Source organism: Dipodomys merriami, unplaced genomic scaffold (assembly GCF_024711535.1).
Source record: "Dipodomys merriami isolate MVZ:Mamm:240054 unplaced genomic scaffold, mDipMer1.0.p SCAF_21, whole genome shotgun sequence".
Taxonomy (NCBI): domain Eukaryota; kingdom Metazoa; phylum Chordata; class Mammalia; order Rodentia; family Heteromyidae; genus Dipodomys; species Dipodomys merriami.
The window spans coordinates 21,878,959-21,901,911 of NW_027203493.1; positions in this window are offsets into that span (position 1 = coordinate 21,878,959).

Here is a 22,953-nt window from a genome sequence, read left to right on the forward strand (position 1 = left end):
TCTACCAATTGATGTAGTATGACCACAATAAGACTCTAGTCTGCATCTCCAGATTAATCCTGTGCTTTAACTGTGAATAGAACTCCTTTTATTCTCAGAATTGTCGCCCCATTGATAAACTATACGATTACTATGATTACAGAACTTCTCTATCTTCTCTATGAGAAGAGTTTTCTGTTGCTGTTTGTCAGCACGTATTGACACTGGGCTTGTTTCATTAGGCCTGAACGCTGTCAGTCTAGGTCCTTCATTAAAAGATCAGAACCAAATCTGAGCCATCATTACAGGGAATACAGTGCATAGATTGTACCATATCTTGCAGACGCTAAGGACAGCCAGGCTTCTGGGATCTAGAACAAAAAGGTTTATTAGCAGGTGCTTGGCGGCACAACACGTAAGCCTCTGAGTTTACATCATTCTCTTTCTTTCTAGACTGACTTTGTCTGCATCTCCAAATACATCATGATCAGACGGTATCTGTCTATGGCTACCATTTGTTTTTCCTCAGTTATAGCCACACTCAAATGATTAATTTAGTACTTAAGAGTCCCCAGCACAGAAGATAAGATTAATCTACTTTTAGTCTAAATTGCTAGGAGTGGATTGAAAGACCAAAAAGACAGCTGAAGGTCCACACAGTGGGTATAGAGGATGCACTAATAGAAAACGGTGATGTTAGTACATGAAAATATGAACGTAGGCAAAACTGTGCTAAGGAAAATGCCTATGACATAAAAGGGTAAGAGAGTTAGAGAACAATCAGCTCTGGGGGGTAAATCTGATCCAAGTAAAGGAGAAAGGGAAGAAAGAAAAGAACAAGGAAGGGAGGTCGGTATGGAGAGGGAAGAAAGATCCTGGAAGCATCTTAGGCTGGCTTGAAATCCAAGCTCACAAAGACCTTTAGGGAGTTGATAAGCTAAAGTTTCTTGACAGAGGAAATGCAAATGTTAGAAACATGTCTGCTTTAGAATCCTTGCTGTCTGCATTGAGTCATTATCTAAGAGTAGCCCTTGGTAGGAATGGGTAGAACTAACATGAAAATGAACTTTAGATCTCAACACTTCAGGTCTATTGTTGACTGGGTTCTCATAGTTGGATATCTGAAAAGTATATTCCCATAGCCACAGAAAGGGCCCTTCAGGGGCTGGGAAGGTGGCTCAGTGGTAGAGCACTTGCCTTGCATGCATGAGGCCCTGGATTCAATTCCTCAGCACCACATAAGCAAAAAGAAAAAAGCCGGAAGTGGCGCTGTGGCTCAAGTGGTAGAGCGCTAGCCTTGAGCTGAAGAGCTGAGGGACAGTGCCCAGGCCCAGAGTTCAGGCCCCACCACCGGACCCCCCCCCAAAAAAAAAAGAAAAGAAAAGAAAAAAAGTGGCCCTTCAGAGTGAAGCCCCAAAATATGTATTGGTTCTCCAAAGAAGCTCATAGGTACTCAAAGTTTGTGTAGAAATTCCTCTTCTAGACACAATAGGAAGGCAGGGGAAACAATAGCAGGTAAAAGAAGGAGATTAGAAGCTGGTGTTGGGAAACTGTGAAATCAATCATGATTTCATTTAACAAACATCTATTGACTACTGCTATATATAATGTTCCAGGAAGGATCTAGGAACCTGGTGTTCTAACGATAGTCCTTAGACTGATAGCCCAGAGAGGAAATGACAATATTCTCTGACAAGAGTTATGGGAGAAAACACAAATGCTAAGGCGAATGAGTACTGAGCCATCAAGGAAGGCTGTGGGAACTTTAATATTGTCTTGTGTAAGTACCTTCATGTGAGTAAATGGAAACTCAGGTTGGTAAAGTGTTATGTTCAAAGTCAGAACACCCCGCTGGTTACTGCAGAATGGATGTTAGAACTCAGGACCTTTGAATTCCACTTTATTTCTGTGTTCTCCAACTGATAACAACTTAATTACTGCCAGTCCTAGGTAGGCATCCATTCCTCCCAGCAGAGCCAGGGGTGGTTATTATTTCCTTTGAACCTATCAATAACAACAACAACAAAAAATTCTGGATGATTAAAAATCAAGCTGATGATGTTGCCTTTTAGAACTCTTTGAGGGTTTCTGAACACTCAGGAAACTTTAGCCTGTATTTTCAGAATCTGCTGTCAGGGAAGGTCATCTGAATCATATCCATCAAATGTTGAGGATGAATCATTGTCAAACAAATCTCACTTAAAAAAAAAAACTTGTCTTTATAAATACGTAAGAAGAAATCACTTCGGTTGTTTTTGAGAGGGTTCTTCATTTCCTCTACCATGCTTCCTGGTCCCCACGCTGAGCCCCCAAACAAAAGGCTTCGCAGAAGAGGTGCATACTTCCCAGCTGCCTGCAGCTTGACTGGCTTCAGGTGCCCAGGATCCCCAGACAGCTGCCCCCGCCCATTTTGTTCTTCTCTGGCCCTGTGGAGGCTGACTCATTGAAGCCCGAAGGCTTTGCCTCTTCAGGGTTATGGCCTGTGGGGAAGTGAGAGGAGCTGCTTACAGAAGCCAGTGGGTAATTAAAGATACGCACACAGCACACAGCCCAATGAGTGGCTATGGCTCAGAAGAGGCTCACAGTAAATTTAGGTCCAAAGACTTGAATGTTCCCAAAGAGACTGAGCCATATTCACTTTGTTAGGTCATCAGCAAGACAGGGAGGTCTTCCATGCCACTGTCCCAAGAATACTTGCTTCCAGATTCTTCTCAGTGGTTGCCTTATCTGAATCTCTCCTTGATGGAAGAAGGTTGTTTTTTGTTTTGTTTTGCTTTGCTTTGTTGCAATCTTCCAGCTTTTCAGACAAGCTTTGTTCAGTTCATCAGAAAACCCCACCCATTAGGTCATTCAAAGGTCAAAGTATGGCACCTCTTTGACAAATGAGGGACAAATGAGCAAAATTAGTAGCCCTTGCCTTTGGGCTTAGATATGTCATAGCCTTCTCTTTTGTAAAAGAAAATCAATTGTTCATGCTCTTTGAAAATATAGAAACAGGGGCTGGGAAGGTGGCTCAGTGGTAGAGCGCTTGTCTTACATGCCTGAGGCCCTGAGTTCGATTCCTCAGCACCACATAAGCAAAAAGAAAAAAGCCGGAAGTGGCACTGTGGCTCAAGTGGTAGAGCGCTAGCCTTGAGCTGAAGAGCTGAGGGACAGTGCCCAGGCCCAGAGTTCAGGCCCCACAACTGGAACCCCCCCCAAAAAAGAAAAGAAAATATAGAAACAAAGAACAAAAGTCTACAACTCTTCTTCTAAATTTTTCACTGTTAACATTTGGTCTCTATCTTCTGATCCTTTTGTGGTTTTTGCCAAAGCCAAATAACCATATGTATACATATATATACACATATATGTGATGTTTGCATGATTATTTCCTGTATTATTCTGATGCCAATTTACATTATTCCTCAAAAAAGAAAAAAACTGTAGTTCTAGGGATCAAACTTATTCATGCTAGACAAGTGCTCCACCAATAAGCAATACTTCTTGTCCTATATGATTATTTTAAATAGCTGTAGATACAACATGAATAATTCGGCCAATGTTTTCTTTGATATGTAGGCTGTTTCTTGTTTTCAAGAAAGCCTTTTTTTCACTGTTACAATCAAACCCAAGTTCTCAAGAATGCTAGGCAAGAACTCTATGTGACATCTCCTGAGCCAGAAAAGACCCTTTGATCTCTGCCCTCAAACCTCTGAGAAGACACTGGAAGTTTAGCTTAGCACAATGGAAAAATGTTACCTACTTCCTGCTAAATCAGAATTCTCCACCAAGGGATATTTGGCAATGTCCAGAAACATTTTTTAGTTGTTACAGTTCAGGGGACTATTAGTATATGGTAATGGGGAGGGGCTACAAAAGCTGCTAAACATCCTAAAATACACGAGGCAGCCTCCCATCAGTAAGAATTATCCAATCTAAATTGACAGTCATGCTGAGGTTGAGATTCTCTACTCCAGGATCTAACTTTCCTCATAGCTCCTTTTCACCGTATTTCATCAGGTACAAACACAGCGCCCAGAAGGGCACAGAGTGATACAGATGCAGTTCTTTCCCTGCACTGAATCACATCTTGTGTTGAGAAAGCTCTCATTGCAGAGCAGTGAAAACTGTGCTTTTCCTTGTCCATGTTGCTCTTAGCAACCAAACTCTCAGGCTTTATTCAATTACTCAGTCTGCAGTCATGTGCTCTTGAGCTGCTTGGCCATTCTCTTTCCTGACCTCACACACACACACACACACACACACACACACACACACACACACACACACACACACAAATCCAAGATGTTGACGTGACTTACAACTCTTTTTCCTGTATTGAGACTCATTACTCTTGATTTCTCTCTGCAATGAAGACCTGATCATGCCGCCCTCCCTCCTCACCTATGATGGTATCAGAGGCTCCATACATCCCTGCCACCTTCCCCTCTTCTACAAAGTCAGACTGTTACGGACTGGTCCTTCCACAAATCTAAGTTTTAAATTTTATCATGATTTATTTTTATTTTTATTTCTAATACTGTGGTATGAACCAAACTTGTAAAGTTCGTTTTTCGACATAACGACTTGTACATCTCATTGTTGCAATGGGTCCACCTGTATCCCTATTTAAACAATTTGTTTTTGTCCTTCCCCTCCACAAATTATACCAACATCAAATACAGTGAAAGCAGGGGTTATACCGTGGGGGAGGGACATACAAAGCAACAAAGAAATCATCTTGTAATATGTTAGAAACAATCGTATGAAAGAAAAAACATTTGAATACTTATCTTGGGGTTCGTTTCACCTAACATCATCTTATCTGACCTTTTCTGCTTGTCTCAGACATACACTAGTTATTGCAATAGCGCTCTATCATTGGAGCCACAGCTCCACTCTCACTTTTGGGTGACTAAGTGAAGTAAGCCAGACCCAGAGAAACAGAGGTTGCATGGTTCCCTCATTTGTGGTAGCTAGAATGTGCCTATAAATCTATAAGTAAACACACTGGGTGGTAAGTAAGTGGATAGAAATGAATTAACTGAAGTATAATAGACTCTATGGAGAATTCAAATAGTACAATTCTTTAGAAAAACTAAGTCAAAGCCAATGAAAAAAGTATCAGGAAATGGGGACTTGCAAGAGGGGGAGCAAGGGAAGATGGTAGATGAATGAAGAGAGGAAGCTGGGGAGAATGCAGTCATACCACAAAATTAAGAAAATACACCACATAAATGAAGAAAAACAAGTAAAGAAGTAGGTAGAAATAGGGAGAAAATTCTGAAGGGATTAGACAGATCAAGATATATTTGTAAGGGGGGCGGAGGTAGGATGGGAAGGGATGGGAAGGGGAAACAAAGGAGGAGGGAGGAGGCTACAATGCTTGATAAGAAATGTACTCATTATCTTGCCCATGTAATTGTAACCCCTCTGTACAGTATTTTCACAATAAAAAAATTAAAAAATAAGATATATTGTATACATAAACTGTTGTTAAGTGGCTGAGATCTGAGAATTGTGGCTCAAAACCAGCCTTGGCAGAAAAGTCTGTGAGACTCTTACCTCCAGTAAACTACTCTGAAAAAAACCGAAGTCACACTGTGGCTCAAGTGGTAGAGTGCTGGCAATGAGCACAAACATGCTCAGGGACAGTGCCCAGGCCCTGAGTTCAAGTTCCAGGACCAGCAATTAATTAATTAATAAAAGAGTCTCATGGACTTTCTCCTGCCTGGGCTTGCTTCAGACTGTGATCTTAGACTCCTGAGTAGCTAGATTTGCAGGCACCTTGCTCACTTACCATTTCTTTCTTTTTCTTTTTCTTTTTTTGTTGGTCATGGGGCTTGAACTCTGGGTCTGGATGCTGTCCCTCAGCTCTTCAGCTCCAGGCAAGTGCTCTACCACTTGAGCCACAGTGTCACTTCCGGTTTTCTGGTGATTTATTGGAGATAAGAGTCTCACAGACTTTCCTGCCCAGACTGGCTTTGAACAGAGATCCTCAGATCTCAGACTCCTGAGTAGCTAGGATTACAGGTGTGAGCCACTGAAGCTAGGCCCCATTTCTCTCTCTTTCTTTCTCTTTCTTTCTTTCTTTCTTTCTTTCTTTCTTTCTTTCTTTCTTTCTTTCTTTCTTTCTTTCTTTCTTTCTTTCTTTCTTTCTTTCTTTCTTTCTTTCTTTCTTTCTTTCTTTCTTTCTTTCTTGCTTGCCCACTCCTGGATGGCGAGCAGACTCCATCCTCCTCGCAGCAAAGTCTCCAGCCAGTACCTGCATTACCTAGGCAACTGGGACACCTGGAAGAGGTCACATCTGAATTTGATGTGGCCACACATTTCTCCGCCCATACCCTAGATAAGGCCTAGCCCAGGCCCAGAAGCTCTCGCTGCTCATTTCTAGCTCTCTCTGCTCTCTCTGCTCTTTTCTAGCTCTTTCCTCTCTTTCCCAGCTCTCTCATTCCCAGGCCTTTCCCAGCCACGTGGAGTGCCAACCTTGCCGGGTCCCAGCAGGTCTACTGAATAAACCTACCCCTTACCTGAATACCACATGAGTGCTGCTGTTCTTACTCGGCTACCTCCCTCTCTGCTCTTGTCTAGCTCTTCTCAAGCTCTTTTCTCTCTCTTTCCTCTCTCTCTTTCCCAGCTCTCTCTCTTTCCCAGGCCTTTTGCCAGCCGTGTGGAGTGCCAACTTTGCCTGGTCCCAGCAGGTCTACCAAATAAACCTACCCCTTACCTGAATACCACGTGCGTGGTGCAGTTCTTACTTGGCTACCTCTTTTTAAAAACCTAACACTTTCTTCCTTCCTTCCTTTTTTTTTTTGGGTCCGGTCGTGGGGCCTGAACTCTGGGCCTGGGCACTGTCCCTCAGCTCTTCAGCTCAAGGCTAGCACTCTACCACTTGAGCCACAGTGCCACTTCTGGCTTTTTTCTTTTTGCTTATGTGGTGCTAAGGAATCAAACCCAGGGCCTCAGGCATGCAAGGCAAGCGCTCTACCACTGAGCCACCTTCCCAGCCCCTCTTTTCTTTCTTTAAAAAAAAACTCTGTTTAGTGACTGCTTCTCTGGCTCTCCAAGTTCCTTCTTTTTGACACTTTCCCAGCTCCTTTCACATTTGTGTAGGACTAATTTCCACAATGAATGGTCCCAGGTTCATTATAATGGCTGTGTTTTCCTGAATGAACTCATCTTCTATATCTTAGCTGACCTTCAACTAGGGTTCTATCCTGGTTGCCTTGAGGACTTTGCCTCTGGAATCAATCTTCAACCTATGGAAATCTACTCTCTTGTTCTTTGTTCTGGTCTTAAACTTCTCTCACAAAATTCACCACCATATTTCTATTTGTTAAAAACCAATGGACAGTTTCAAAATTTTTCTTTTGTTTTTTTTTTTTTTAACCAACTTTTGATCTTGACTTCTTTCCCTCCTTGAAGGTCTCATATTCAACTTCCATGGGTTGACTCTCTGAAGCAGCCTTTCTTCTTGTCCAAATTGTTCCTTTCCCATCACTTTTACAAAGTCCTTCTCTTCTACCAAACCCTTAAATGTTAACATTCCATGAGATCCTCAAACCCTTTCCACATTTGTTTTATGGTTTTTGTATTTTCTTCCCTGGTTTGGTCTTGTTTCATCCCTATTCACTTCTTTCCTACTCCTTTTTCTTTAGATAGTCTCTTTCACTCCAAAGATTTCAATTGCCATCTATTTTCTGGTAATTACTAAAGCTATCTATCTAACTGTAATCCTTTTTCAGGTTTTAGTCATCTGTGTCCTACTCCTGATGAGGTATCTCTACCTAGATAATCGTGGCAGGAGTCCAATTTTCTGGGCTCTCCTGGGGAGGCCAAGCTCATTTCGGATCCCTGTTGGATCTTAACCTGGTTAATTCATGCCAAGATAATGAAGCTTTGACTGCAGGTACAATCACATCCCCACCTCTTGACACTGTGCCACCCGGGATAATCCATCTTGATAACAAGCAGCCTTGGGCAACTTCTTAACCTCATTGGTTTTGGTTTCATTATCCGTAAAATGAGGATAATTATAGTACCTACCTCCTCAGAGGTCTGTGAGCATTAAATCAGTGCTTCGCTTACATTAAGGGCTATAAAATTATTTGTTATCGTGATTATTAATATGTTTTACATTTGTGAATGATACTGCTCTGCATATTTACTGTCATTGTTTTTACTTAAGCCATCAATATTCTCCAGTTAGGCAAAAGCTTCCTAACTGATCTATTTAATCCTATTCCTATTTAACCCTACTAAATTTTTCTCTAGTGTTATCAGAGCAAACTTTCCAAGATTAATCTTTTTCTGTAAAATCCTCCAAATGGGGATACAGCTCTAAAGAATAAAACGCACGTTCCGTACTTAACTGGCCTTACCGAATCCTTGCCTTACAAATCTCATCCCAGTGTCTCCTCTTTTATCTTCCCCATGTATATCTTGAGTATATTCTGTAAGCACTTAATGGTCTGGGTCTTTCCTATAGAGTTTCTTATAACATCATTCTCTCAGCATTCCCCCGGTTTTAGCTGGCAGACTCCAATTTGAAGTTTGGCTCAATGTTCTCTCTTCTGAAGACCTGTCCTTAAAACCACAATCCAACCTCCCCCCTCACCTCCCCCCCTCCCCCTCCCCCTTCCCCTCACCATCCTCCAGTTAAGCTCATCACAGCCCTCCTTCTTTTCTGTTCTCAGACTTGCATTATATTATATTAATAACGATGATCTGATCTGCTTGCTTGTTTGTCTCCTGCATTATACTGTAAGCTCCTCCAGGGAAAAGACAGGGTCCTAGATCCCCAGGCTAACCCAATGCTTGAATAAACATCTGATTAATGAATAAATAAATGAATGAATGACTAAAGGCCTTTGGAAAGTTAGGTATGACTGTCCAACTCTCACAGTGAGGACTGAGACTTGGCAAAGAAAGGTCCTTTCACAATGATGCTGAGTGGAATTTGTTTCAACACCATGTAAGACCAGGAAGATCTAATCCTGGTTACTGCTTGTATTAGCTGGCTTTGCCATAGCCCAGTTGTTGGTGTTTGTTTGCCTGATATTCATGGAAATTCTCTGGAAGAGTCCCCATGTAGCCTCAAGGCAATTAAGCTCTATAACCTAGTCCACAAAATTATTTCATTTTGCCTTTTTGTTTTCTACTGGTAATAGTATTGACAACTAAGGTCAAAGCATTTCTGAAACTTAAAAACCACTTTGGATTAAGGTTCTTACAGGTATGTTCAGAAATCAGTGTCCTTTTTCTTACTTTAGGTCTTCGTGTTCTGGCTTTATATTATGTTCCAAACACTTGCAAAATTCAAGATTAATCTAATGAAAATTGCAGCCTGCCTTTCAGGCCTCCTGGAGACCAAGTCCAGGAAGTATTTCATCATGACCAAACACTAGTGGAAAGGCCTGGAGCATGAGTGGAATGATCTAGACAGCATCATTGATAAACCTAACGTTGCTTCTCATTGAAATATTCTGTCCCACGAGATTCTTGATAAGAATATATTCCTTTAGATGTGTTAGGGTTTTCATGTTTATTTTTTTGAAGAAGGATAGAGTGGTATCTTCATGAATAGGAATAGAGCTCAAGGACTATTTGAAGGTGTAAGTTTCAGAGAAAGATCCTGACAGACAAGAGATGGTAGGCCAAGCATTGGGTATAAATTGTGGGCAAGTAATGTATATGGAGTGAATTTGAACAAAGTACATTTTATGCATCTATGTGTCACAGCAAAATCTTTATGCTAATATTTTATCAAACTGTGATCAGAATCATAAGGAGGAGGGATCAGAAGTGGAAATGAGGCCATTTTTAACATGGAATGATGCCTACACAATGAAACACATGCCCGCAGACTTCACTGGGCTGCCATTGTCTCCAAGCAAGGGCTCATTGTCTTAATAACCACAGTTAACATTTGGGGAGCTGATATTTGTCAACATTATTCATGTAAGTATTGTCACATTCAGTGCTCATTACAACCTCATCAAATGGGATTATGATTATTCCCATTTTAAACAAAAAAAATTGAATAAAGAGGTGTGAGTGAACTTGTCACTGGTCACTTAGCCAGACGGTCAAGACGTAAGTCCAGGATTTCATATGCCCAACTCAATGGCTCTCGACTGCTAAACTGCAATAAATGAAATCTGAAGTTCAATTGTAAAATATTATTTTTTCATGCTAGCAGCCAATATACAACTGCCAAATTAAATAAAGAGGTCCAAAGGCACTATTATACATTGAATACACACACACACACACACACACACACACACACACACACACACACACACACACACACACACACACACACACACACACACACACAGACTTTTTGAGTTCTGTCTTAACCATTTCTGTTTTTCTCTCACCCTAAAGACCAGTTGATACTCTTTAGGCCCAAGATCTTTCCTGTTTTAGCACTGATAATCTCAGGCAAACCTTCTATATAGAATAAAAGTGATTGTCCACCTATGTTTACCTTACATTCCAGTCCCTTGCCCTTCCTTCTACTTAATTTTATTTGCCTTTTTGCCTTGTGACTTGGCCCTGTATTTGATAAAACTTGGATCTATCTATGGTTGATGAGTGAGATGTAAAAGTCAACAAGTTAATTATTCTTATCTAAATTGTTTTAGATAGAACAACTTCCTAGGCTCACCCTAACATACTGAATCAGAACTTTTTGAGCAAGAAAGGTGATGAATAATCTAAAGTAGATACAATGAGGCCTGTGCCTCCTGTCACTCAGCAATTATAGGTATCATTTTGATTAAAACCTCTGACTTTTTCCAGGGAGTCTTATCTGTGTGAACTGCAACAAACTCATAGATGCAAGAATCAGGGACTAGAAGAGATAGAGGCTTGGGAAGTCCCTATGTCTGTTTTGGTCTTGTTTTTGTTTTCTGTTTCGTACTGCTAAGCATTAAACCCAGAACCTGACACAAATGGTAGGCAAGTGCTTTATCATGGAGCTATATACTCAGCCTTCTATGTGCTCTTGAAAAAGGAAAATGAAGTTGGAAAAATACAAATGTTCTAGGGATGCAAAACTGCTCCAGGAAGGAGATGAATTTTCCTATATTTTACTATCAAAATGCTCTAACTTTTTCCCCATCTGTACAGTCTGTTCTCTTGGTCAAACCAGTCAGCTAGGGCTAAGAGAATAGAAAGATGTGGTACATTGGGTCCCTTCATAAAAAACATTATTACTAGGCCCAACCATATGATATTGGGGTGACTTCAGAAGTTCTGTTCTTCTACTACTCTCCAGTATTTCTCCACCACAAACATACTACCTATTCAATTTTTTAAAAGGAGAACCCTAAGTGAATAGAAGAGTGTACATCATAACTCATGATTCTTGAACTTATTGATCCAGGTAAGGTCTTCTTTCCTTTCCCCTTGTTTGTTTTTATCAACATATATAATAAAGCTTTTCTGAATTCACCAACCAACACAGACAACAGAGACTTAACAATACCTTATATTGCTATATATTCCTCTCTACTTCCTTCTACCCAACATAAATTCTTTGTTCATTAGTCCTTTACTGATCTTTTTATGTAGCTCTCTCATCTGTATATATAATAAATATTTCTAAATTTATAGTCATTTCTAACTTTACAAAAGAATATTTTTCTGTTTATTATCTCTAGATAATCATTTTTTTTAACTTAAAATTACATTGCTAAAAGGGGAGATAGTAACTCTGCAGTAGAGAAGGCTGGCAGATACCATTTTAATCAGGGTTCACAGTGAACTTCATCATCAGTGAGACAAATCACAATCATGTGCTTGAATGGATTGAAAGAAAAGAGCAGAACATTGTTTCTGGGGTATTCTTGTCAAAGATAAATATAACCTGAATCTCATCATGAGAAGACATCAGACAAACTCATATCAAAGGACATCCTATGAATTACTCCACAGTAATCTTCAAAAGTGTAAAAGTCACCAAAAGTCAAAGAAAAATTGAAGAACTGTTCCAAATGAAAGAGACTAAAAGCACGTGACAAGTGAATATCACATATGATTCTGAACTAGGTATTTTTTAAGCAAAATTTAAATGAGATTAGAGGCCTATATGGTGGTAAATGTTAATGTAATTTCCTGGTTTTGATGGGTGTATTGTGATTATATTAGAGAATGGACCTGCATAGGGAAAAATATACTCTAAACTATTCACTGTTGATGGAGCAGCAAATTGGCAACTTTTTAAAAATTTTACTACATTTTTAACATATATCAAATACAGCAATATTATTGAAAGTTGATGTTTAAAATTTACTTACACACAGAACTTCTCACTAATTTATTTATTTTTCCTTTTAAAATTTTTATTGAAAAGGTGATGTGGGGTTACAGTTACAGAGGGGTTACAGTTACAGTTACATAAGTCAGGTAATGAGTACATTTCTTTTGGAAGGGTCACCTCATTCCTCATTTTTCTCCCAGGTTTTTCCTTCCTGCATCCCCCCTCCCCCCACAAGTTGTATAGTTCATTTTCAACATAGTGGGCAACTTATTTTCAAATAGAAATAAAAATTATATTTGAAATAGAAAGAAAAAGGTATTTGGACTATTTTTTCAGCTTTTCTATATTTGAGACTGCAACTTTTAAAAAATGAACCAAAATATCTTGTCAAGAATTGTTTCTATTTTTGTCTATCACTGTAATTCATATATTTTGACTATTAAATATTTCATTAGATTTATTTATTCACTTTCTTTCCCACAGACATTTGAGATTTTTTTCCATTATTACTACTATGACTAGTGTTACTGTGAATGTCATCTTAGATATCACCTGGTACATACTGCAAAAAAGTTAATTATGTAGAAGTAAAATTACCAGGATAAAGGGTTTATTAGTTTTCTAGGGATATTAAAACAATTTACCACACACACACACACACACACACACACACACACACACACACACACACGCATGCACACACATGCGCACACACACACACACACACACTATCGCTTAACTAAATGAATTTTTTCTTCTAGGTCAGAAGTCCAATATGAGATGGAAAGGACCACCATCAACTTTTGCACAGATGGTTCTTTCTTATAGTCCTAGAGGAATGTGTATTTCTCTGCCCTTTGCAGTGTCTTGAGGCTGCTCACATTCCTTAGCACACGGTCCCCTCTTCTTGATCTTCAAAGTACATCACTCCAATCTCTCCATCCATTGTCACTCATCATCTCTGAATCTGACTCTCTCTTGCATCCTCCTATTAAAATCCTACCCAAGCTTTATAAAGTATGCAGCTAATCCAGAATAATCCTGTGATGGGTCCATCCCCTTTTCTACATAAATTTATGTGATTCGTATATATGTAAAGAGTCACTATTCAACCAATGGCACAAGATTTATAAATACATAACTTTAACTCTGTTTGAAATTATGCAATCTAGAATCATCTTCTCTGAGCTATTAATGCCTATTTTTACATAGCAAGCATTCTGAGGAAACAACTAATAATCCTTTATATTCATAGAGTATTTGAAACATCTCAAAGCAATCTCTCATAGCCACTGATTCCTTCAGTGCTCAAAAATCTTGTATAAGGTAGACAGGTGTGAGGTATTATAAGGTACATTATCAGAAATTATTGATAGTAAATTACCATTTACTTGAAGAAATAAAAAATGAAACAGAGGGCTGGGAAGGTGGCTCAGTAGTAGAGTACTTGCTTTGCATGCATGAGGCCCTGGATTCGATTCCTCAGCACCACATAAGCAAAAAAAGTAAAAAAGCCAGAAGTGGTGCTGTGGCTCAAGTGGTAGAGCACTAGCCTTGAGCTGAAGAGTTGAGGGACAGTGCCCAGGCCCAGAGTTCAGGCCCTGAGACTGGACCCCCCTCCCCAAAAAAAGAAACAGACCTAAGCATTTGGGTAGCTACTATTTGGTCATGTAACCATCAGAGTAAAAATTCAGACCAGGCTTTCAGACTCCCCAAACAGTACTGTTTCTCCCAGGTGGTATGAAAAAAAAAAAAGCTTTTGGCATAATTGACATCACTAAATCTCCCCTGTGGTAAACTGAAGTCACCCCCTATTAATCAGGATGTGGGAAGCGACAGGAGATCATCATGGAAGTCAAATAAGGATTGAAGAGTCACCAATAGCTCTAAATCAGGCTTAAAGGCATTCTACAAAATACTATAAGCTCAAATAGGAAGGACCAGAAGACCAAGGGGGAAACAGTGGAAGATGGGGTGTCCAGATTCTACTTCTATGCTGTTGGCACAGCAACTCATTACTGAAATGAAATGAGTTAATTTTAGGTTCCTGTTGTTCCTTATTCATGTTCAAACACTCAAGCAAGAAAGCTTTGACTTTAAGTGGAAGGACAAATTAGCTTTCACATTGTCCTGGGTCTAAAAAAAAGAAAAAGAAAAAGGGTTCTGCTGGGATAGTAAGACAAGGTAATAAAGATCACACAAGACCACAGTATTAGAATGAGTCATGTTAAGTAGACCAATGCATAATACAGTACGTAGCATATATCATCTGGAATATCAAAAGATGAAGATGTTGAGTAGAATACATTCCCCCTAGTTCTCAGGAAATGACAAAGAAACTGGCCAGAATAGGAAGTTGTTGCCTGTGACTTATGGTCAAAAATCTCATCTATAGGAAGACATGGACGTCAACAGATATGACACATAGCCCAGACTCTATACAAGCTTAGTAGGTAATTTTCCCTTTCTGGTCATCTGTTTTCTCATTTTTTATGTTAAACTTACTTTTGATCCTTCAGCTATGTGTCAGTTCTGGTATTCTACAAGTGCTTCTGGACCACACAAAAGGGACTCCCAACTACTCAGTTGCTCCAAACGCAAGAAGGTGGTCTTCCCCCAGCCTTTCCTCACAGTGTCTGGGTGCTGTATATGAATGTCATTCCCCACCTCTCTATGACATGTTATTTAGAGTATACAAAACGCTTAAAGGTTAGTAAAAATTTCCCAGGCTAATCCCACCACCAATAGTTACATGAATTTCCCTTCAAAGAAAGTTCTAAATGTAGTAGAATATACCCACTTACAATAGCAACAAAGGATGAAATATCTAGAAATAAATTTAATAAGAAATATATGAAATGTATATGATGAAAAGTATAAAACCCTTTTGAGGTATACAAAAAAGACTTGTACAAAGGAAGTATCCTTGTACAAAGACGTATCCTCTACTTTTAGAAAGAAAACCACAACCTCAAAAGGATGTCAATTCTCAGTAGGTAATCTATAAGATTAAAAACAATGCTGTAAGTATACCAACTGGACCCTCCCTCCCCTACCCCTTTTTGAAAGAGGGAATAGGTAAGCTATTTCTGTAGTTCATTTGGGAAAATACGCAAAAATACACATTCAGGAAAATTCTGAAAAAGAATGACAAGGGAATGAATATAACTATGAGATATGAAAAAGGACACCGTAAAGCCTTAGTTAAAACAACTTGCTATAGGGGGCTGGGAAGGTGGCTCAGTGGTAGAGCGCTTGCCTTGCATGTATGAGGCCCTGGGTTCGATTCCTCAGCACCACATAAGCAAACAGAAAAAAGCCCAAAGTGGCGCTGTGGCTCAAGTGGTAGAGCGCTAGCCTTGAGCTGAAGAGCTGAGGGACAGCACCCAGAGTTCAGGCCCCATGACCGGACCAAAAAAAAAAAAAAACAACAACACAAAATTTGCTATTGACACATGAATGAGAAGTGGTCTGTGTAAAAAAATTAAGTTAGAAATAAACCTAAACACACATAAGGAATTTAATAAGTCCTTAAACTATCTTAACTCATTGGAGATAAGATGAATTATCTCATAAGTGTTGGTTTATACAATTGATTAATCATCTGGAGAAAAATAGATATGTCAGCCACATACTATTCAATAAAAAATCCAAAAGAATTATCCATTCAAGTGTAAAAATATAAATAAAAATATTAAGAGTGGTAGGAGAATTCTCTAATTTCACAGCAGGAAAAGTCATCTTACTATAAGTGTTTAATTTCAAAACATAAAAATAATTTTGGTTTCATTAAAAAAAATTCTGGGGGCTAGGAAGGTGGCTCAGTGATAGAGTGCTTGCCTCGCATTCATGAGGTCCTGGGTTCGATTCCTCAGCACCACATAGCAGAAAAAAAAAAAAACGAAAGTGGCGCTGTGGCTCAAGTGATGGGGCGCTAGCCTTGAGCTGAAGAGCTGAGGGACAGTGCCCAGGCCCAGAGTTCAGGCCCCATGACCGACAAAAAAAAAATGTATATATATTCTGGATAATAAAAATACCATAATCAGAAAGAAAAGATAATCTGGAGATGCAACTCAGTGGTGGAGAATTACCTAGCATATATAAGACTTTGGGTTTGAATCTCATCACCACAAAAATTAAATAAATAAATAATAACTTTAAATGGCAAAAGATAAATTGGAAAAAAAAAGTATTTTCAAGGCATATAAAACATGGTTCATTTACTTAATACAAAGAAGTCTTGCAAATCAATTAAAAGAAAGCCAACAACCCACTAGAAAAATGGCAGTTCATAAAGAAGTTACAGAAAAAGATACACAAGGGGCTGGGAAGGTGGCTCAGTGATAGAGCGCTTGCCTTGCATGCCTGAGGCCCTGAGTTTGATTCCTCAGCACCACATAAGCAAAAAAAAAAAAAAAGCCAGAAGTGGCACTGTGGCTCAAGTGGTAGAACGCTAGCCTTGAGCTGAAGAGCTGAGGGACAGTGCCCAGGCCCAGAGTCCAGGCCCCACAACCGGACCCCCCCCCAAAAAAGATATACAAATGTCTCTTAAACATATGAGAAAATGTTTAGCTTCATCCATAACATGAAAAATGCAAATTATGTCTATAATGAAAACAAAGTTCTTCAGGTACCATTTAAGAAAAGCTGCAAAAATTTATTATAGCATACTCACACAATCTGCATATATGCACACTGATGTATTCCTTTTCTTGAAGTTTGCCTCATACATATAATAGATATGTATGGAAAGCCAGATACCACCACCTGTAACCTTAGCTACTCAGAAGGCTGAGATATGAGGATTGCCATTCAAAGTCAACCAGGCAGGATATTTCCTGAGACTCTTATTTCCAATGAACTACAAAAACTCCAGAAATGGAGCTGTGGCTCAAGTAGTAAAGTTTTAACCTTGAGCCAGAGAAGCTCAGAGACAGCATCCCGGTCCTGAGTTCAAGCCCTGGAAAGGCACCGGAAAAAAAAAAAAAAGACAACAGCAACAAAAACAAGGTATGCATATTTAAGGCAGCAATGTTTTAATAGCTTAAAATTAGAAAAAAGATCTATATTTATGCAAGTTAGGATAACACATTTAAGGAATAGCATTACTATGAATAAAGATGCTTTTTATGTACATGGAAATATGTTTAATTAAAGAAAAATTAGCTGTTCACTGGTGTTTGAAATATGCCACCATTTGTTGAGAAGTGGAAAGATAAAGCTATATATTTGTTATACATGAATAAAATATTTCTGAAAGATAATGTTCTTGTAATTACATGATGATGATTTTTATACATTTTGAATTTTGAACCAAATGATTATATTGCCTATTTGAAAAATAAAGGATGGGTTGTAGTGGTGCAGGTCTACGACCTTAGCTACTCAAGAGGCTGAGATCCAGAGGACTACAATTTGAAGCCAGCCTGAGCAGAAAGGTCTATGAGACTCCATGTCCAGTTAACCAACAAAATGGTGGACTGGAGATGTGGCTCAGGCAGTAGAGTAGCTGTGATAACACAGTTGAATAAGTGTGAGACTCTGACTTCAAACTTATTTACTGCCAACATTAATCAATTAACTAATTGATTAAATGCTGTAAAATGCATTTTTTACTTATTAAAGATTTCTGAGGCATTATATCTCTAAGAGATCCACAATGAATACCACCAGGATAGAAGCTCTGAGAAGTCTTCTAAAAAACTATATGATTAATTCAGCATTTCCCATACAGATTTGACATGAAATCCTTTTCCCATCCAATATACATTTATATCTTCTCATGTATACTGCTGTGGGAACAATGCCATGAGATGTCCAGGGAAGATTGGCCCCAGACAGTTAAATATGTGAATGTCGTGTTGGCAGGACTCTTTTCCTTTCAGAAAATCTTTTTCTATATAGATTCCAATTCTTGGTTGTATTTTTTAAAAAATTTTTTCTTTCAGAAAAGATGGTTTGTGATTCTTTTTTTAATTACAGAAATGTGGTTAGTGTTAAAAATTTAGAAAATTTTATAGCTTTCCAAAGTGACATCATTTCATTATCTAGAGATGATCAACATTAGTGTTTCATGTTGCTTTAAAAAAATCAAATGTAGCTCAGTCCTTTGATAAGGAAAATGTACAGCTGGCCTGCAATGCATACCCATGGCACCTTTATGAGGAAAGTGATGTTAAATAACAACATACAATGGCTTAGTAAGATATAGCTCCTGTGTTCACTTGATTACACCTACACACACACACACACACACACACACACACACACACACAATATAATGATATATGCCCAATAATGTCTCCATCTTGCCCAACAATTGACATACTTTGCAATCCCTTAGCTATTGAATCTAGCCTGAGAAGTTAGGCCTTTTTGGAGTATACCTAAAAAGGGTCACACTTTGGTACTATTTGAGATTACCTCTACATTATTTGTAGAAAATCAGTGGCAGGAAAAGCTAGCTTAAAACTACTCCTGGTCCTAAAAGTAGAGAGTCATAAGGTTGTACTTCATGGTTGAAGTTTAATCTGTTATATTAGGACTCTGGTACAATCATTATCTGAGCTTCCTGTCAAAGACAATGGCTTGCATTGGCCTAAAAGATGGCAGTATTATTAACTATTAGTACTACTATAGCTATTACAGTGTTAATATTATAGCAGAAAAATAGCTACACTAGGGGCTGGGAAGGTGGCTCAGTGGTAGAGCGCTTGCCTTGCATGCATGAGGCCCTGGGTTCTATTCCTCAGCACCACATAAGCAGAGAAAAAAAAGCCGGAAGTGGCGCTGTGGCTCAAGTGGTAGAATGCTAGCCTTGAGCTGAAAAGCTGAGGGACAGCACCCAGGCCCAGAGTTCAGGCCCCACGACCGGACCCCCCCCCCCCCCGCAAAAAAAAGCTACACTAGAACAATATTCAGGGATGATTAATAATTAGACCTATATTTTAAAATTAGAAAGCAAAAAGAGAGAAAGGGAAGATAGGAAGAAAGGAAGAAAAATAAATGAAAGAGAAAGAGAGAGAGGAAGGGAGGGAGGGAGGGAGGGAAAGTAAAGGAGAGAAAGGGAGGAAGGAAGAAAGGGAAGGAGGGAGGAAGGGAGGGAAGAAGGAAGGAAGGAAGGAGAGAAAAAAAAGAACAGGAGGGAGAAAAGGACAGAAGGGAGGAAGAAGAGAGGGAGAAAGGAGAGAGGGAGGAAGGGAAGAAAGAAGGAAGAAAATGGAAGAAGGAAGAAAGAAAAAGATGAACTAGGTGATCATTTGTCAAAATTGCTATTTGTGATTGCTTACTTTGAAATTGAAGAGCCTTATAAAAAGAAAGAATTGACTACCAATTCATAGATTTCAAACACAAGTGGGCTTAGAATATATGAATTCTATATAAGATCCTCCTAAACAAAATTACAAATGATGCTAAGTGGACAATGTCAGGATCCCAGGACTTTTTTCCATAGTGATCATAGGACAGTTGTGGCTCTGAATCTTCAAGGCACAAGGTACTTACCTTTGTCTTCTGCTGCTGCTGTGGGTGCACCTGGTGGAGGAAAAGAGCTAAGTGTGGCAAGTCAGAACTGCATCTCTAGTCTCTGAGACTTAAAAACTATTGCTGGTGCTCCTCATTCTATCAAGAAGGGAGAAAATTCTCCAATGAACCATGAAGTACATTGCTAATGGGCTTGAATGTGAAAGGAAGCAATAGAAACCACTGGAAGCAAGACCCCACAGAGGGGCAAAGACCAGAGGAAATCGCAAGGCAGCACTGGCAAAAAGGGTGTTCAAATATAAGAAGAGTTCAATGTTGTTGATATCACAGGTTAAGTGTTTTCTTGACTAATTGGGCACAAAGAGTATCTACACCTCTTTTGATTTAACAACAAAATATTGCCCTTGCTTTACCTTAACTAGACCTTCTGTTGGCCCTATGGTCTTCAAAATAAAGGGCAAGGAATGAATTTTGGAGACAAAATTCAGTTTCAGTTGTGACTCTATTGCTTACCTGCTCATGTTCTTGGATAAATTACACTGTTTAGGCCTGTGTTTTCATATCTATAGAATGGATAAATAGTTTTACTGATCTATTCTGAGTCCCACAAATGAAAGTCCTTTCATGTACCTGTCATGCATGATGATGTCAATCAATCTTCCAAACTACTCAGTGGAATAAGAATCATTCTCCACTTTTGACAGATTAGGAAACAGTTCCAGATGTCCTAGGAAATTATTACAAGGTAAGTGGCACAACCAGTGTCTCCTAAGTCAGGGTGAATCTGGGCCTGTCTCCTATGTTATTTCTGCTACATGGCACCTTTACAGTCTAGTACAATGTCTGAGAGTAAGAAGGTGTCTATGTTGCTTAAACTCGTTTTTCCCCCTCTCTTTCTCTCTTCTGTAATTTCTTTCCCTTTGCAGCTAGGAATTCCACCTCCTTCCAGACCATTCTTGTCCAAAGTGATGTTCCTTTGCCCTTCTGACAATCATGATCTACCACTTGTGAGTTAACTTTTTTGTTTCATTTACCCATTGACTGAGGTCGTGTACATCTGTTTGAAGCCTTTACTGTGATCTCTATTTTCTCTAGTGCATGCTGTGTTCTTGCCCAACAGCTTATAATCTTCCCATGTCTCTATTTTCTACCTCGGGAGCCTCCCTGGTGCCTTGTGCACCCAGCTGAACTGAAATTTGTTTGGTTTCTCATCTTGTGTATTGAGAGCTATAGGTGGGAGGACTTGGACCATCTCCAGCTCTTTGACTTGGGGAGAATGGTTCCTGGTGATCCCCCTTGTTCTCTGGCTTTTCTGCCCTGAGGCCCACAGTGATAGATCCCCTCAATTGTTACCTGCCTCACAGGATTCACTGCTCAGACATACCCAGCAATAAATAACAACCTGCATGATTGTGTCTGGTAGCTAATTGACTGTAACACAGGCTACAGCCTCTGGGGCAGCACAGCATGCTACTTGTAATTAATCACCCTCATCCCAACCTGACTACCCAGCTATGTCCAATCATGGAACAATTAGGCATTTTGTGAGTGGATTTCCCTGCCTGAGTTGGGGAAATGGAAAATATCCTATTACTGTACCTTTGTGTAGGTGCTCAGAACCATATTGATTCTATGGGAAATCAACTCTGTGCCAGGCATTGTGGTAAGTTCTGTAGGAGCTGGTAAGCCAGAAACAAAAGCATGTGTGCCCTGTGTGTTTACTGACTTAGTTGGAGACAGAAGAGAAAATTAGAGTAACTATAATTTGGTATGTGTCCAATGAGAAGCACAGATGTATTCTTATGAAATAAAGGGTATATTTTCATAGAGAAATGAGAAAGTTAGACACATGAAGTAATGAAGTAGTTGTTGTTAAAATGTGTACAGTGGTTTATGTTAGAATCACCTTTGAAAGAAATTAGAAGTATGGATTCCCCAACCCTACTCGATAACCTACTGAACCAGAACTGTTTGAGAAAATATGATGACAAATGTGGTTTGTTAAATGTATACAGACCTCATTCCACACTCTGAAAGCTCAGAGCAACTTGACTATGGGTGGGTCAATACAGCTCCCTGAACTCTTCAACCCCTTTTTTCCCATCCTGTCTCGCCGTAGTTCAGTGCATCAGGGTTCAGTATCAAGCTCAAGTGGTGATCTTTTGGAGCTGAAATACAGAAATTCTATTTGATCAAGTGAGTGTGCTATACCTGGAAGGTCTGAATTCTGAGGCCAAGAGAACCTTTTGGGAGCCATGTACGACAAGAAACAAATTTGTTTCTACCCCAGAAAAGCCTATAGTTTCTAGCTCCTATAATTAATGAGACACTTACACTTCTTATAATAAGTTTCATAAGCATCTGTATTTAGAGGATGGCTCCATTAACTGAATTGGTGTGTGTTTCTGTCTATCCTAGGCACAACACCTGATAGGTGAGAAACCTGCAGAATTGGAGAGGTCTCAGAGGCCAGCTTTTCCAGCCTGCTCCTGAAAGGAGGATCTAGCCTGTCCCTCCATCTTTTGAGTTATGTGAAGACAGGGACACGAGTCATCTATTTGTAAGCCAAGGAGAAAAGTGTCCAAAGAAAATGGCCCTGCCAACAAATTTACAAGCCATCTAGTCTGTAGTAACTTGTCATAGCAAACCTAGAAAACCATTGCCTAGGCCCAAACCTCATACTTATATTCAAATTGTCTTATCTTTTCCCTGTTACTACAGTTTCACGTCCAGATTTCCTTCCTGGACTATCCTCTTGTTAAAGCATTTTAAATGGATTAAAAAGACCTAAGTGAAAACTATCATGAGCAAGGTCTCTCACTATTCCTTTAGAAACAAAACAGCCTCAAAGGGCTGATAAAGACAAAGCCCTCTGATAGAGGTACATGCATAGGACATAGACATAGAAATGACAGAAGAATAACCTGGTACGGGGGGTGGGGTTTGGGGGAAGGCAGTTGCATCAGGGACCATTCTGAGTCCTTATGACAAAGCATTCAGGTCAAAAGCATTGAAAATGTTTCTGTTACTCACCAGTGAAGAGTGACAGGGCCAAGAATACCAACTTTAGAGTGGCTAATTGCATTTGGTGCTTGGCTCTGTCATTTGAGAGAATTCTTTATTTGGTTAGAGCCTTGGGCTTTCATACATGTAAGTGTGCAAGAATCTACCTTACATTTATCTTGTACTACTGTATGCCAGGCAATGATCTAAGCATGTACAAAATAACTTACTTCTTT